Source organism: Sus scrofa, chromosome 14 (assembly GCF_054392235.1).
Source record: "Sus scrofa isolate SSC_HxYL_T2T_F1_AM1 chromosome 14, Sscrofa_HxYL_maternal_Yorkshire_Landrace_v2.0, whole genome shotgun sequence".
Classification (NCBI taxonomy): Eukaryota; Metazoa; Chordata; class Mammalia; order Artiodactyla; family Suidae; genus Sus; species Sus scrofa.
The window spans coordinates 8,970,144-8,987,488 of record NC_139396.1 but is presented as its reverse complement, the minus strand read 5'-3'; the positions used below and the strand labels follow the sequence as shown (position 1 = coordinate 8,987,488).

Sequence of the window (17,345 nt, the reverse complement as noted above, 5' to 3'; positions counted from 1 at the left end):
ATCATTTCTTGGTTTCCAAACACACAGACTTCTCACACCTCTCAGAATACATACCACATAAGCTCCAGGAACTCAAAAACACACACAGCCACAATTAGCCTACACTGACTAAGATACATATACAAATGTCAAACACTTATGGACACACACATCCAGATATTCCCAACCCTTGGACATTCAGATGCCCCAAACACCAGGCGTGATGCCACCTCTTCAAAATACAACCACCCTCCTCCTCCCCCAACATAGAAAGGAAAGGGCACTCTAAGTGTATGTGTGTCAAATGTATGTATGTTTTTACCCTCCCCTGGATAGACACAGACAGACCATCTCTTAGTACCTATTAACAAACACATTAGCAACAAACACATAACACCTTAGCATTCTCCAAAGGAACATACTTTGCACACTCCTAACAACTCCAAGCCATGTGAACAAGACTTGGGCAGTCATGCACCTGGTGATAGACCTACAAACATGGATATGCAAGTAAGACCCATGGACATATCTCCAGAAAACCACATATGAAATGACTTCCATCTATCAAATGATAAGAGAAGCCAGCTCACACACCTGCATTTACTAACACATAACCATAGCCCATATTTCTCCTACACATCAATGCAAGTCTCCAACTCCCCTGAATAAACACAGAACCTCATCGCTCCATTAGAAACACACATACGAACTCCTGGAAGAGCACATAGGCAAAGCATTCTCTGACATCAACCTCATGAATATGTTCACAGGTCCTTCTCCCAAGGCAACATAAAGAAGAGCAAAAATAAACCAATGGGACCTAGTCAAACTCACAAGCTTTTGCACAGCAAAGGAAACCAGCAAGAAAACACAAAGACAACTTTCACAATGGGAGAAAATAGTTTCAAACAATGCCATGGACAAGGGCTTCATCTCTAGGATATACAAGCAACATATGCAACTCCACAGCAGAAAAGCCAACCACCCAATGGAAAAATGGGCAAAAGACCTGAAGAGACATTTCTCCAAGGAAGATACACAGATGGCCAACAAGCACCTGAAGCAATGCTCAACATCCCTGATTATTAGAGAAGTGCAAACCGAAATGACCATGAGATACCACCTCACACCAGTCACAATGGCCATCATTCATCAGTCCACAAATCACAAGTGCTGGAGGGGCTGTGGAGAAAAGGGAACCCTCTTGCCCTGTTGGTGGGAATGTAAGCTGGTACAGCCACTATGGAGAACCACATGGAGGTACCTTAGACATCTATACCTAGAACTACCCTATATCCCCGCAATCCCACTCTTGAGCATACATCCGGACAAAACTTTCCTTGAAAAAGACACATGCACCTGCATGGTCATTACAGCTCTATTCACAATAGCCAAGACATGGGAACCAACCCAAATGTCCATCAACAGGTGATTGGATTGGGAAGATGTGGTATACATACACAATGGAATCCTACTCAACCATAAAAAAGGACATGAGGCCATTTGTGTCACCATGAATGGAACTAGAGACTCTCATCCTCAGGGAAATAAGTCAGAAAGAGAAAAACAAAGACCATAGGACATCACTTATAACTAGAATCTAGTATACAGCACAAATGAACATTTCCACAGAAGAGAAAATAATAGACTTGGAGAATGGACTTGTGGCTGCCCGGGGAGAGAGGGAGGGAGTGGGAGGGATTGGGAGCTTGGGGTTAACAGGTGCAAACTATTGCTCTTGGAATGGATGTACAATGAGATCCTGCTGTGTGGCATTAAGAATTCTGTCTAGATACTTACATTGCCACACAACAATGCGATGAAATCCTGTGCGTACATGTATGCATAACTTGGTCACCATGCTGTAGAGCGGAAAAAAAAATAAATGAATAAGTAAATAATAAATAACAAAGAAACACACGTGTGCACTTCCCCAAATATTTAGGCCTAAAATGTCCCTACTGAAAAATACAAGCGCATAGCCCCAGCAAATATTCTACCAAATGACCATGCCCCTTGAATACACACACAAACTCATACACACAACTCCTCTCCACAAGCCCCAAATATACCCACAATTACCCAGGACATTACAAATATGGCAACGTATAACCCCTATGCATTTAGTTCCAAATACACATATAATACATGCTCTGCATATACATAAAATCACACTCCCCCCCCACCCAGCCTTCATGCAAATACAGAAGCACAGAAACACAGGACAGCCACCTATGGAATATTCACCAGTCTCATAAAAGTTTCAGACTTGCCCTAAACACATCAAAAGACACACACACAGCTCCTGAAAAACTGCTACACAGAAAAGCCAAGAAGCATACAACATGCTACAAATACACAAATAATCATCCTAAAGATAAGGATAGATTCGGATACTTAAAATACATGAAAAGTCCCACTGGGGGTGAAAGACAAGGTTTATGAGTTTGGGGAACTGGTGTAAGCTGAGGAGCACTCAAGGAATGGAACCCAGCTATGATCTACACTAACTTGAAGGAAGACCAGGGGCCTGTATGAGTCAGACATGCTGAAGCCACAAACCCCCATACTTAAAACATAGGACAACAGATAGGAAGAGTAAATCCTGTTGCATGAAGTCATGGAGTTAGTAGTCCTTGAAAAGCAGCATTTTTTCACATACCCAAGACAGAAATATAGATGACAGGGGACAAAACTAGGTAAATGGGGACATTAGCTGGAAACCTGAGATGAATTGCCATATTGTACATGTTACCACACTCCTGGTAATACACACAGGACTTCAATAGCATTGTTGACTGACCTGGTTAAGCCATGTAGGGGCAAAGTGAGGGACAAAAGATGTAAGCCTTGACATCTGCCCCCAAATGAGGAAGAAGGCAGACTTCTCCCTTCTCCTCTTTTCCTTGGATTATAAAAATGGAGCTCTCGTGGTTCTTGGGGCTGCTCTGCTCCCTTGCCAGCCTACTTCTCTCTCTCTCACAAGTGTCTTATGCTAAAAAAGCTCGCTCATTGCCTACTGCTTTGTCTCAAGCTGAATTCATTCTGCAATGAGTCAGAAAAGCCTGAGCTTCATGAGTCCTGACACTGGGAGAGAGGTTTTTCCTTAAAAGACAGTGGTTTTGAGGAGTTGGAGTCATTCTTTTGTGGCACAGAAGGTTAAGGATCCAACTTTGTCACTGCAGCCATCCAGATCGCTGCTGTGGCATTCAGTCCTGGGCCTGGGAACCTCCACATTTGGCAGATAATATCAAAAAAAAAGGAGAAAAAATAATCATTGTGTTCCAGTCCACTCCTAACCTGGGATCCTGGGTTCAAGTGCCAAACTACCGTGCAGGTTGATTCAAGTCCCACTCTCAATTTTGGCTGGGTTGAAGTCCCAGCCACGGAGTTTCACTACATTCCCCACATATACAACATAAATGGATTGTACACCCAAACAAACAGACCTCCCTAATGACCAAACATGGCCCTTATGCATAGGCAGATAATCCAAGTCCACCTTTAGACACACAATCCCAAAACTCATGGGTGAAAACACCATGTGCCAAATATTCCCCTGAACACCAACTTACAAACACCTAAACACCAACTCCTTGAGTGTGCCTCTGTTACATCTCAAAACCCTTCAAATATAACACTCACCCTTAAAAACGTTCACCAAAACACAGGCATGAACTCCCCTTATACACACATATCCATAGACCTAACCAACCCAGATATCTGACCACCCACCAGACTCCCAACAACCTATCAAATATGTATGAACCCCATCTAGGCTTGTGCATCATTCATGATTTACATCAGATTACAAAGAGATGGTGAGCACTACATTCAGGAAAGTTGTCCCCACCATGGACCCAAGCATGCCTTTTGAATATGAGCATTGACAGTAATTTTTATGTTCTGAAGGAGACACCAATGAAACTATGATCATGTACCTTGGCTCTTCACTGATTTTCCAGTGACCTGTGCTACTTCCTGGGAAGTGCATGAGGGTTTTCCAGTTGGAAATGTTTCTGTCTAGCTTTCCTACTCTTGAGAACTGCATGCTGGAATGGCACACATTTGAATGGCCCACAAACTTTATGCACCTGCCTCTGGAGGCCCTGCAATCACTCAAGTCTTCATGCAGCCCGACCCACAGTGCTGCCAATAAACTGTGGTGAAACACTGCTCCGGACCTTAACTCCATGCTGGCATGAACCCACACAGAGGAGGGCCCAGATATCCTACAGAATGAAAAAGAGTGCTGAGGGATCACACCCAACACGTGAAAAGTCCCCATATGCCTTACCAGGGCCTTCACAGAATTAAGCAGAAAGGCCGCCATGACTGGCCCCACCCCCAGGCGGGCCACCCGTTGGGAAACCACCCTCTGCCCTCATGCATGCACTACTGGCTTCCCAAGCAGACCCGCCTCAACAGATGCTAGGAGCGGTTGGTGGAGGGTAGTCCCTGCACCTGACAGCCCTAGCCACTAGTGGACATGTGCATGCTTGCTGGCGTGGGATGTGTGAATACCTAGCCCAGGTATTCTTGCAAGAGAGGAATATAATGGAGAATTGGCATCCTCTGGGGAGTTTTTTGATATGTCTTCTCATTGAGAACTTTCTGACCTTCTCCTCTTCAACCTCTCTCTTGTGAGATGATCTCCCACATTCAAATTGCAAACTTGAAAACCGTCCATTTAGATATGATCCCCATGAAAGAGTTTGGAGAGCTCCAGCCTAAGCACGGTATCCTCAATTTGGGCCAAGGGCATTCATGCCCTTTGGGCTGCAGTTCCTTAGTTTTGCTTACTGTTTTTTCTAGAAATATTAGGTCCTTTTACCTAGCAAGCCTTAGGGTTCCATTAAAAAGAATTTCTAGCAATGAATTGTAGACATGGAAAACACTCTGAGAGAACTTTCTCCTGTTTCCATGCCTAGAGCTTTTCCAAATGCATTTGTTCTACTCGAATGTTTTGCTCTCCGTGTAGTTAGTTAATGCATGGAAGGTTTTCAATAAAGGTTGATTCATAGGTGTTTCCTTTGTAAGGTTTTGGTTATCCTTGTGAAGTAAACTTGACAATCTTGGCCAATTACAGCACAGCAGGTACTTTGGGAACAATTGTACTCTCCCTCCCTACTTCTTTGACTACATCACAGAATTTCCGTTGGCAATCAACCAACAAATAAATAGGAGCAGATTCAACTTACTGACCTGACATTGTCATACTTTGCAAAGAAATGTGAACCATCAGGACCGTTCTCCGGTTAGTTGCAACGTTGGAGCATTTCTTCATCAACAGGATACCTCTCATGAGCCCTTACATCTAACAACACCCAGAGCACCCAAGGGCACAGACTTGAAACGTCCACAAGACACAAACCTGGAATCTCTCAGTGCCTTTAAATTTCCATCAGCAAGTGGGAGATTACCTGTCTTCTGATGCTTGTGATCCATTTCCAGAGATGTTTCTCCTCAGCTGTCAGTGCCTGCCCTGAAGCTCTCTGCAGGAATAATCAGATAAGGGTCCAAAAGACATTGAGACACCCACATCCATGACTGGTTTTCCCTAATTACATTTCAGCTAATTTGATTATCTCTGCCTCTAGGATGTAGGGTTTTGAGGTAGTAAACAAAAATTGATTGCAGATTGGGAATGTCACTTTTCCACAATGTGATTTTCTATCAGGGTCCCTGAGAAGATACATTCAAATACTATATCAGAGCTATGAGTGAGGATCTTACAAATAATCAGTTGAATGCCTGAACAAGGGGAGGAGACAACAAGGAGCCTGCCCTTCTTGAGAGCCTGGGTACAATGCTTGCCTCACCAATCCTCCCATATGAAGTTATTGGTTGAAAAACATTTAAAATTTTCATTATAAGAGCTCAAATACAGAGAAATATTTCCAAATTGTTTATTTTTTCAATCCCCCATCAAGAGCTACTTGATACAAGGCTCACCATGATATTGCTTGAAATCCTCTCACCTCAGCTTCTCACTCTCTTTTGAGTCTATTTTTCTTTGCAAGGGGTAAGAAGCTTCTGAAGCATCTTCCCAAGTCTTTTTCTCAATGTGGGACACTCCTTCTAAACCTCTCTTGCCTTCCCCGACACCCTAACATCAGTAGGAATTGTAGTGGTGCTACAGCAGAGAATGAATTTCACCTCCCAAGAGATTTGGTTGCAGTCCTATTAGGTTTCCACCCCTTATCTCCCTTGGCAAGTTTCCTAATTGTCCTCTCTTCTCACTACACGAAACATGAATACTCATTCATATCATTAGGAGAGTGTAAGGTGACATTAATTCTCAACATGAAAATAAGAGTCAGAGAACTGTTTCTCATTTGCGTCTCTGTTTTGTTTTCTAAGGGATGCAGATGGGACCATAGGTAATGATGAGCCTAGATTCTAAAGTGGAAGGTTATGGGATGCCGACAGGAAATTCACAAGCTTATAAGCAGGGCTTGAAGGCCAGGTCTTAGATGGGATTGGCTTTGTCCAAAAGAAGAGTGGACATTGGTGGATAAAATACTGGCACTCTCTCAAGGTGCACATGCATTTCACGGGTAGTTGATTTTTTAAATCCTAGAAATACAAGGAGTTTCCAATGTGGCTCAGCAGAAACGAACCTGGCAAGTATCCACGAGGATGTGGGTTTGATCCCTGGCCTCCATCAGTGAAAGAAGGATCTGGTGTTGCCTTGAGCTATGCTGTAGGTCACAGACACAGCTTGCATCCCATATTGCTGTGGGTGTGCAGAGGCCTGCAGCCGTAGGTCCAATTTGACTCCTATTCTGGAACTCACATATGTTGCAGGTCTGGCCCTAAAAAGGAAAATAAATAAAAGACAAAAAAAAAAAAAAAAACAGATCTCTTGGATATTTAGTACATTAACTTGTCTTCTTGTCCCTTATTTCTGTCCTTAACCCCACGAAGCACAAACACTCAATCCTATATCCTGCCTCTTCCATTGACATTTCATCCTGCAGATTTGGGGTCCCTTTGCCATTTTATTTTGGGTTGGACCAAAATGCACACTTCAGTTTCTAGTCCAAGTTCTCATCCTCTCTAGAACTGCTCACTACTAAGCGCCTAATATGTTACCCTTTTTGGCTAGTCTTGCCAGATAAATGCTGATGCTGAGGGAAAGGTAAATTTCAGATAAATAGGGAAAGAACTTTCAGTAAAGATATGTCCAAAATGTTGCATAGGACAGAGTTAAGGCTAAAGGCAGGCACTGCGTATAGGAAATGAAAAATTCAAATGGAGCTGGATATTTACTTTTGATATTGCCTGGCTTTGAACACTCTGTTCTTTCAGTTCCTTGAATTTCAAGAGAATGTAGAAACTCCCATAATAAAGGTTAGTCCAGTAACAGAGGAGCCACAATGGCAGTATGAAGGTGACAAAAATAATATACTCAGATATACAGAGACAAGATTTAATTTTCTATTTTTCCTTTTTACTTTTTTTCAAGATGAACTCTTACCTTATAATTGTTAAGTTTTCCATTGCAGTTGATTTACAATGCTTTGTCTATTTCAACTTTACAGCAAAAGGACCCTGTCATACAGACACACACACACATATATATACATATATATTATACATATATAATTGCTTTCTCTCATTATCCTCCAACATTTTACATCCCTGTGCACATTTTAATTTTCAGAGACAAAGAAATAATTTTTGAAAAGGCGAATGGATTGCATTCAATGTTCCTTGCCCAAAAGATCTCTGAAAAGATGTGAATGAAACAGGTATCTCTGATTACCAGTGGGAACGAGGACTGAGTGGACAGGGGAAAGAGGGGGGAGGAGGACTCAACACTGCAAATTCAATCACGCACAAGTGGACTGTGATCCCTGAGAAGGGAGGATTTGTTGAAAATATTACATTCAATCATTAAAAAGGTAAAACATACAATACTTACCAGCAATGTCATAATATGGGAAACACGTCAGACTGATCTCTGGTCTTGGACATGTGGGCTGTGCAGTGGCTTTTTGGATAGACTGGGCCTTTCCAGCACAAGGGAACATGAGGAAGGTGGGTCCTGCTGGATGCTGGTTGGCACACAAGATGGCTTCCTTAGGAAATACGGATACACACCAATCACAAATGGTGGGTCTGCTGAGAGAAGCCAAACCATAAACATTGGGTTCCAGGTGGCCATGAAAACCCACGTGGTTATCAGATGATAAAAGGTGAATTTTGTTCAGAAAGTCTGGCCTGTGGGGAAGGAAGCCAAGAGCCAGGACTGAAGCTGAGGGGGTTGAAGGACAACAAACAAGTTGATGAATAACAAAGGGAAAAGGAACATCAAGACAAACCTCGGTGCTGTGACTCTGAAAACTAACACATACATTGCCTGACGAGGCACTGGACAATTGTCTGGCCCCTGCATAAGGTGGAAGAAATGTCTGGTTCTTGCCTCCCTGCAGAGGCCAGCATGGAATGGCACCCCACCCCCACCCAGGCTCACCTGCCCTCGGCCCCTCCCCCACTGCAGAATGACTGGAGGCCAGCATTCTACTGTTGAGATTCAAACTTGGGCTCCTTTACTTGCATCCTGAGCATCTGTTGGGGCAGGTCCCTCGCTGGGTCCTGCTCTTGACTGTCCACGTTGAGGCCACCAGCCCGTGGTGTTCCAGGCCCATGCCTGTGGGAATGGCTTCAGAAGGCGGTAAGCCTCTAGACAGGGGCTGTTTTCCAAGAGAAAGGGCCTCCCTCAAATCCCTGGGTTTCCGTTGGGACCCTTCACTGTGGACATGGAGTTGGACTGAAGGAGAGGAAGGCGAGAGCACTGCACCCCAGGGACATCTCAGCTGGGTAGCCTGTAGAAACCTGAGGCTGTCCTGGGGAGGACAGCTGCTTGGAGGTGGTTCAAGAGGCCTTGCTCTGGTTGGGGAGGCAGGATGGCAGCAGGCAGGTTGGCGGTTTCTAGAAGGGAGACAAGCCACTTGGAACGTGTATGTAGCCAGTGTCGTCTTGCTATTCAATTTTATAACAAAACTTACTAATTTCAACCAATAGAGGTGAGTCGTTTGAAACAGGAAGAGATTAAATTTTAGAAAATTTGTAAGAAATGACATCTTGTGGAGTTCCCACGGGGGTGTAGCAGGTTAAGCATGTGGCATTTCCACAGTTCCAGCTTAGGTGGGATTCAGTCCCTAGCCTGTTTATCTATGCTGCAGGTACATCAAAAAAACAAAACCCAGAAAACCTGACATTTCATTGTACTCATGCCTACAGAATCTAGGCAGAGAGGCTGTTTTCACAACTAGACAATTAATTGTTATCCCTAAGCCATTCATTCCTTAACAGTTCTAATCTTTTTTATGTATTAAACTCTCTTTAAGAAACATAAGAATCTTGCCAATACCTACGGTTTTATCAATGAACCCATTTTATCAACTGTCAGTGCCATGGCTATACATGTAAGAAATCTAAAATATATATGTGTGTATTGCATATCCCGAGTTTGCTATTTTTCTGCCTTTTGCTTCTTAGGGCCACACCTGCAGCATAGGGGAGTTCCCAGGCTATGGGTCTAATCAGAGCTGTGGCTGCTGGTCACAGCCACAGCCACAGTCACAGCAATGAGGTATCCAAGCCATGTCTATGACCTATACCAGAGCTCACGGCAATGCCGGATCTCTGACCCATTTAGTGAGGCCAGGGATCAACCCTGCATCCTCGTGGATACCAGTCAGATTTGTTTCCACTGTGCCACAACAGGAACTCCTTGGGTTTGCTATTTTTCATATCACACTCTCCCTCCCTCAATCATTCCAATGGTGCTGTGGGGTGATCAGTCTTGACACAGACACCTTTCCTGGGTTCCCCTCACAGAGCCCTGTTCTGGACCCCATACCCACTTCAGCCACCCCTCTCTCCACACTCCTTTCTGCAGTGAGCTGCTCTAGGCCCCACCGGACAGCTGCTAACATAATCTACATGGATGAAACATCGCAGTAGGTTATGTGACAGCAGGTTATCTGGTAGAGCTGCATGAACCAGAGGGACTCAACTCTTGGCCACGCTCAGGCTGCACACACCCCAAACACTTTGCTTCCTGATAGCAGTGACTTTCAAACAAGATTCTTACTCAAGTCCCAGAGAATAATGCAGACATGGGTGCTAGCTGCATGTACATTTCATAAGAAAGGACTTATGATCTTAGACTAAATCTAATCACACATTATAAAATTCATCAACCAATAAATGAATCATCTGGGGGACATCTACGGTACAAATACTTTCATCTCAGTCTTTCAGAGGTTTCTTTAAATAGTTTTGGAATTTATTTGACCAGGGGGAGGGGTTGGTCAGGGGATTTAGAAAGACCCCATCACACATTCCCCATCGGACAACAATGTCCTGGAAGGCAGCAACAATGGCTTCCTGCCACCAGCACAAGAGCAACAAGACTAGGGTCAACTCTGCACCCCCTGAAAACATGCCCAGTAACTGGTAGAGAGTATTTATGCTCCAACAATATGAGACTTCCTCCCCCAGTACGAGGATACTCCAAGAATCACTCACAGAGCCCCATCCTCTCAGTTTACAATGAAGAAACAATGGCTGGAAGAAGTGGAGTCATTGGACCAAGGTCACCCAGTAGCTTGGAGTCCAAGTAAATATATTTATTTAGCAAACAAGGGTCTGGAAACCAGTGCAGTAAAGTCCTCATCATCAGAGTGATTTTATTATTCCTCAGCCAGCCAGCCATATATTTGTTCTATTAAACTTTCACCACACAGCCTTGGCTTTAATATTGTCACATGCATTCCTCTTCTCTCCCCAGAAGAGTGATGCTCTTTGAGGCACAAGATTCCCTCCAAATTCCATGTTAACAGTCCAGGAGAGCCTGGCTCTGCTGGGTGAGGAAGGACCACCACCTGACTCAGTGCTGCTGGTGGCAGCAAGCCAGCTGAGCAATGCCGCAGGTCCTGAGTGGACTCACTGGGAAGGCTGGTCTTGGCACTCATCAGGGGCTGTCGCAGCAGCTGCATGTCTGTCATATACACATTAGGTGTCTAGGGCTGATTGAGGGGCCAGAGTGTAGGAGGAGGCTGAGTGTTGGCTGTACTCTTAAGACCTAGGAGAGGTACAGGACAACACCCACACCCTCACTTCAACACTGGGAGAAAGCCTGAGACCAAAGTGAACCATGAAGGTCAAGGGTGGATGCTGCAGGAATAAGGGGATAAAGCTCTGTCTTCCTCATTGAGCACCCTTGCTGGGTAGATCTCTCCTCTGGGACTGTGACCCTCTCTCTGTAAACCAAACTGTCACCAGTCTGAGGTCTTATGTGAAGATGGATCTTGCACATATCAAATTAGGTTTTAGGCTTATCAAGAGTCTTCTTGGCACATACTTAGTGGGATGACATTGGTGATGGGGGCCAAAACCCTGCTGTAAGCCATGGTGCTCCATGGCCTGCAGGGTCCTTCGGTGGGGGAGAACTGTGGTCCAGTGACTGCAGGGGCCTACTTGCCATGGGCAGAAACCCAGGATGTCAGTCATCACATATGTGTTTCATCAGAGGGGTCACGTGCTTCATGGTAGGCGAACCAGGAAGGAGCATGTGCCAGGAGCTAGGATGCAAGGGCAAGGCTGTCTGAGAACCTCAGTTACTGACCGCAGCTGCATTTTCCACGGGCCACATGCTGTTGGAACTAGACTTTGGTGCAAGCAAGTTTAGAGGGGTTCTCCATGGTGGGAGCTGTGTTCTCTCCTGATGGCACTCTGCCCATGCCAGCCTTGTGGTGTGAAGACAGAATGAGGATTGGGTGGGCTGTTTCTCAGCTGTGAAACCTGCATAAAAGGAGCTGAAACTCAGATATTCAGGCTTATGGACTGTCAGTGAGACCATGCTCCTTGCCTCTGATCCTTTCCTGCTTCCTCATCCTATTTCTTCACCAGTGAGCCTGAAAAGTAGGCATGGATATAGGAATGGAGGATGGAGGCTCCAGCCCAGCAGCACAGTGGTGCTGACCAGTGAGGCATGGAAGTCCTCGTGTGTTGCCGAGGCTCATCGTCCAGCATAGATGCAGGCAAAGCCCAGTGAAGATTTCAAAGTCAAGAGGAGAGTGTACTCAGAAGGCTGTGCCTGGACATCTCTGACTCTAGAATGAAGCTTGCTCAGAGGCAGAGGGGAAACCAGTCAGTTGGTTAGAGAAAAGCCTTTAGCTCTGCCACTTAAACTAACAGACTTACACATTACCTGACAGGCTTTGGGACAACACGAGGAATCCTCAGAAGACTAGGGTCAACTTCCTAACAAGTTTTGTTCTAACAAGAGGGGGAGGAAGCCCTGTATTTTAGCAAATAGCTGGGAGAGGAGGAACAAGCCAAGTGAAAAGGCAGATGAGGCTGGCAGCCCCGGGCAATCTTCAAAAAATTACTGGGAGAAACCCAGGGGGAGCGAGGAAGCTGTTGATGGGAGGTTCTGTTCCTGGTGGGGGTGGGCGGTTGCTGTTCTGCTGCAGAACTTGGAAAGCTGAGTCAAGCCATGGTGCTTGATTTAGCTTGGCTTGGTCTTTCTCAGGTGGAGCATTTGACAGGCACCTGCAGAGCTCTCTCTGGACCCCAGAGAGCTCAGACTACAAATCATCATTAGCAAAAGGTTCACAGCTTAGGTTAAGAAATGAGAAGGGACTAGGTCCATCTTCAGCAGATGAAGAAACCAGGAGGCACTCTTTTCTGCACAGAAGCCAAAGACAGCAGCCTTAAAATGTCTTGGGCCAGTTTGAAGAAGTATAGGGAAAAGAGCAATGGTTGTAAGGAAAGCAGGGCCCTTAATTTTGTTTGGAAGTTGCTTATTATAATTGCGGATTCCATCATCATCTGGGGTGTGGGAACCCTTGAGAATAGAAAAGGGGATTTCGGAAGTTTTAATGCACAGCCTATACATGGTGAAGAGACAGGAAATGCCATGAAACCTGAAGGTGCCACCAATGCAAGTTACACACTTGTTAGCTGACAGTGGGGCTTTGGATGCCACTTTTCAGGGCGAAAGGCAGTCTGTCTAAAGGGTAGAAGGTGTCCCTAGAACATAGAAACTCTGTGTCACAACCCATTGACCGGAGACAGCTTTTAATTGACCATGGATGTTTGAGGCTAGAGTCTGGTGAAATTATGCACTTTTAATGGCAACTTGGAGGAGCTGAACCAGGACATGCGCTGCTCTTTTCTCTCTTTGACTCCTTGTCCATTGTCCTCCTCTACACACTGCAAGCCATCTGCCATAGTCTGTAACTGGTGACAACCGTGCAGATTTAAACTGCAGGAGAGGCATCAGGCTCTGCAAACTCCGCATTTCCAAAATCGCTGTTTGGACTGTAAGCTGACCAAATAGACACATTTAGGATTTGGGCTCCTGTTTCCCAGCCAGAAATGCAGGCCTTGGAAAAGATGCTTCTCTATCTTGACACAAAGCTTTGTCTTGACAATTCATTGGAGCATTGAGAAAATGGAACACAGAAGTCTCAGAGTTGGTGCAGCCCAATTTGGAAGCACTGGGAGGCTCCACATCCATTCCGGGGAAAATGAATTATGCTGCAGGTTCCGAAGAAGATCCTGACATTATCAGGAGCCGCTCTCACTAGGGCCCTCTGGTCAGGACCAGCCAGAGGAAGAAAAAGGAGGAGAGAAGAGATGCTTTTCCGGTATCTTAGGTCTTGAGTTGATGATGGGAGGGAGCTGGGTGAGAAATTTTACAAAGTTATAACACATTGTTACGATCCCTCACCTCGTCAGCTCCTGTCTGCTTGACAAGGACAATATCCCTTCAGGAAAATATGAAATAAAATGGAAAGTGGCCTCACGATGAAGTTACCTGAAGCAATGGCCTGATATGTTACAGAGTGTTGGGAGCAACATTAAAAAGGCATTTGTAACTGGCCACCTCCATGGCTCCAAGTGGAAGCTGATGCAGGCCTTCTCAGTCCCAGGGCTTTTGTGAGAGTTGGCCCCTCATGACCACTCTTGGCAAGCCAGGCCTGGGACACTGGGGACCCCACCAGGGAAAAATTCCTTTTAAAGAGTCACAGCCCCTCTAACATGGACATTCTAGCAAGAGTCACGTCTGGGCAGAGGGTCAGAGGCATTCGCACCTGTGAGAGGACGAAGGAGGAGCCCAGCACCAAAGGGGGCTGGAAGTTGGCGACTGTCACCACAATAATCTAATTATTACTCTGCTCCTGTCCCCTCCTGAATAACTTTTTTATTGAAGTAGAGTTGATTTCCAATGTTGTGTGTCAGGTGTGCAGAAAAGTGATTCCATTATACCCCTGCATGTGTATATCTAGTCTTTTCCAGATTCGTTTCCATTACAGGTTCGTACAAGATGCTGATAGGTTGTCTATTTGATATTTAGTAGTGCTGATAACGTCCTCAATCTACCATAACTGGGCCCATCTGAATGACACCCAACACCGCTCCTTCCTGAAGGCTTTCCTCTCAAGCTGGATGCCTGTCAAGATTCCTGTGCTGTGTGACAGCCCTCTCACTGCTGGCCCTGCAGTCAGCCCCTTCTCCACTTCCTCTAGCTGTCCTCTCACCTCATCACCATCCACCCCGCCTTATTCCCACCTCATTACGGACCTCCCACTTCATCACAGCTGTCACCATCCCATCGTCACCCTCCTCCTTCACCCCCATCCTCCCACCTCACCGCAGATCTCCTAACCACCCTCTCTCTCAGCTCAACTCCACCATCCTCCCACCTCATCTCCGTAACCCCACCTCATCGCTGTCCTCCCCACTTCATCACTGGCATCCTTCCACCTCACCACCACCCCCCCATCTCATCACCAACCTCCCACCTCATCACCATCCTCCCCACTTCACCACCACCCTCACATCTCATCTCCGTCTTCCCCACCGCCCCCTCACTCCCTCAGCACCACCACCTGCTCCCCACTGGCTCTTCTGGCGCCCTGGACTCCTCTGCCCCACCCCAGGCCTCCTTCTTCTCCTCAGCAGTTCAACTGTCACCTACAAAGCCCATTAACAATTCCCTCCTCATAAAAGTACAGTCTGGGAAATAAAGCAAAGTCTACCTTTTCTTTTCCTTTGTGCTTGGCCGGGTTTCAGTTGCTTGCAGGGCGCAGTGCAGAGACACCACGCCTGCACTGCAGACCCCAGTTAGGGAAGCAGCTGCGCCAGCCGTTAAAAAACGGTTCCTGAGGAAATAAGAGCAACACCGCGATTCAAGATGGCTGCGGACTGTTAACTAGGCTGTGCCTGGGATTGGGTGTGAGCCGTGTGTCCCCGCCTCCCGCGGCCTGCCGAGGCCCCGCCCCCCGGGCACATACGAGCCAACCTGGCACACGGCCGGCCGAGGCCCCGCCTCCCAGGCACAAGGCCGGCGGAGGACCCCCTGTCGGCGCGCGGCCTGCGAGGCCCCGCCCCCCCAGGAAAAGGCCTGCCGAGGCCCTGCCTCCCTGGCTCGGCCTGCAGAAGCCGCGACCCCCAGTCATATAGCCTACCGAGGCCCCGCTCCCCCCGCGCGCGGCCTGTCGAAGCACCACCTCCCCGCGCGCGGCCTGCCGAGGCTCCGCCCCGCCCCCGGCACAGGGCCTGCCTAGGCTTCTCCTCCCTGGCACGCGGCCTGCCAAGGCCCTGCCTCCCTGGCACATGGCTTGCCGAGGCCCTGCCTCCCCGCGCGGGGCTTGCAGGAGCCGCGCCCACCTGGCACTTGGCCTGCTGAGGACCCGCCCCCCTGGCACACGGCCCGCCGAGACCCTGCCTCCCTGCGCATGGCTGGCCCAGGCACCGTCCCCCCAGCACAAGGCGTGGCTAGCTCCGCCTCCCCCCGCGGCCCCCAGAGCCGCGCCCCCCAGTCACATAGCCAGCGGAGGCCCCGCCCCCCCGGCGCAGGGCCTGCCGAAACCCCGCCTCCCCGCCCGCAGCCTGCAGAATCCTTGCCCACCTGGCACGTGGCCTGCAGAGGGCCCCCCCCCGCCCCGTCCCCGCGAGTCCCGCAGAAGCCGCGCCCCTCAGTCACACAGCCTGCAGAGGCCCCGCCTCCTCAGCACGCGGCCTGCTGAAGCCCCGCCTCCCCCAGGTCGACCTGAAGAAGCCGCGCCCCCCAGTCACACAGCCTGCCGAGGCCCCGCCCCCCTGGCACCTGGACTGAAGAGGCCCTGCCTCCCCGCAAGGCGTACTGAGGGGGGGTCCCCCTCGCACCCTACAGGGCCTGCTAAGGCCCCGTCTTCCTGCCGAGTCTGCCCCCCCACCGCCGCCACCCCACGCCGCCTGCAGTGGCTCTGCGCCCCACCGCCGAGCCCCAGCGCGCCTGCCTTGTCACCTCGCCAACACCACCCCCCCCCCCACCGCCACCCGGCAGCTGCCCATGAACTGAGGAGACACTGTGAAGCTCCCAGGCCCGCCTGACTGCAGAGTGCGTGCTTGGAGCTCACAGCCCCGTCTTCGGGTAATGGAGAATGCTTTCCTTTCCTTCGCTGGGCCGGAGCCACGAGGGCAGGTGGCCCCTTGATGCGGCCCAGCTGGAAAGTGTCAGGAACACAACTTCCACCTGGTCTCTATGCCTACTGCTGGAAGCTACCGTGTCCAGCTCCCTTGGCCCATCCCCAGCTCTACCTGCAGTGGTTACCCTCTGCTCCCCGCTGCTGGCCAGGTCCCACCTAGGCCACCATCCCTCCCTGCACCTGCTCCCTCCAGGCCTCTTCCACGTTGTCCTCTGTCCCCCACAACCACACTGTTCCCACCCCTCCCTCACTGGTCCCCAGCTTCGGTCTCATCCACTCAGGTGTCCTTTCCTCCTTCTGGTCCCTCTCTGGAGCACACTGCCAGGTCCACCAGCAACACTCGGTCCCCATCTCTTGTTTGTTTTCTCTTTTCTCCACTAGAATGTAAGCCCCAAGCAGGGATTTTACTCTCCTTTTCTCTTTGCTGTGTTCCCAGTACCTCGAATAGTGTCTGGCGTGAGCTGAATGCTCCATAAACACTTGGTGAGTGAAAGGTGATGTGATGTGACAAGACAGTCCTGATTAGGAGAGGAGTGAAAGGTGACCAATGGTGAGCAGTCCTCAGGGAAGTGCTGACCGTTTCATGAGTGGGATGTTGGTGACAAGGTAACCAACTTGGACAGAAGACTCAGAAAGGTAGAGAGGGTGCCCAGGAGCTGAACAGAAGGAATGATGTGTTTACATTCAGACTCTCCCTGAGGAGTAGATAGGAATGTTTTGATTGCTCACCAGAGTCAAAGGGCATCTAAAGAAATTGCTGACAATTTTGCTAAGTACAGTGCTTTTCGCTTGGTAGATGCACAAGGCAACTAACATATATAGCAGCTACCAGCTTAAAAGCAATACTACCAGAATTATATAAAACTA

General features: G+C 48.1%; 1 long non-coding RNA gene across 2 annotated transcripts; it reads right to left on the bottom strand.

Annotated features, from left to right (window-relative positions):
- Positions 1-10,260: 10,260 nt before the first annotated feature.
- LOC146396286 (uncharacterized) lies at positions 10,261-15,992 on the bottom strand. 2 transcript variants are annotated; one of them, XR_014827753.1, is made up of 3 exons: positions 15,920-15,992; positions 15,048-15,170; positions 10,261-13,686 (listed from the first exon to the last, which is right to left on the bottom strand). It is a non-coding gene; the product is annotated as an uncharacterized LOC146396286 (long non-coding RNA). The 2 variants fall into 2 exon arrangements; XR_014827754.1 differs by lacking the exon at positions 15,920-15,992 and adding an exon at positions 15,679-15,788.
- Positions 15,993-17,345: the final 1,353 nt, after the last annotated feature.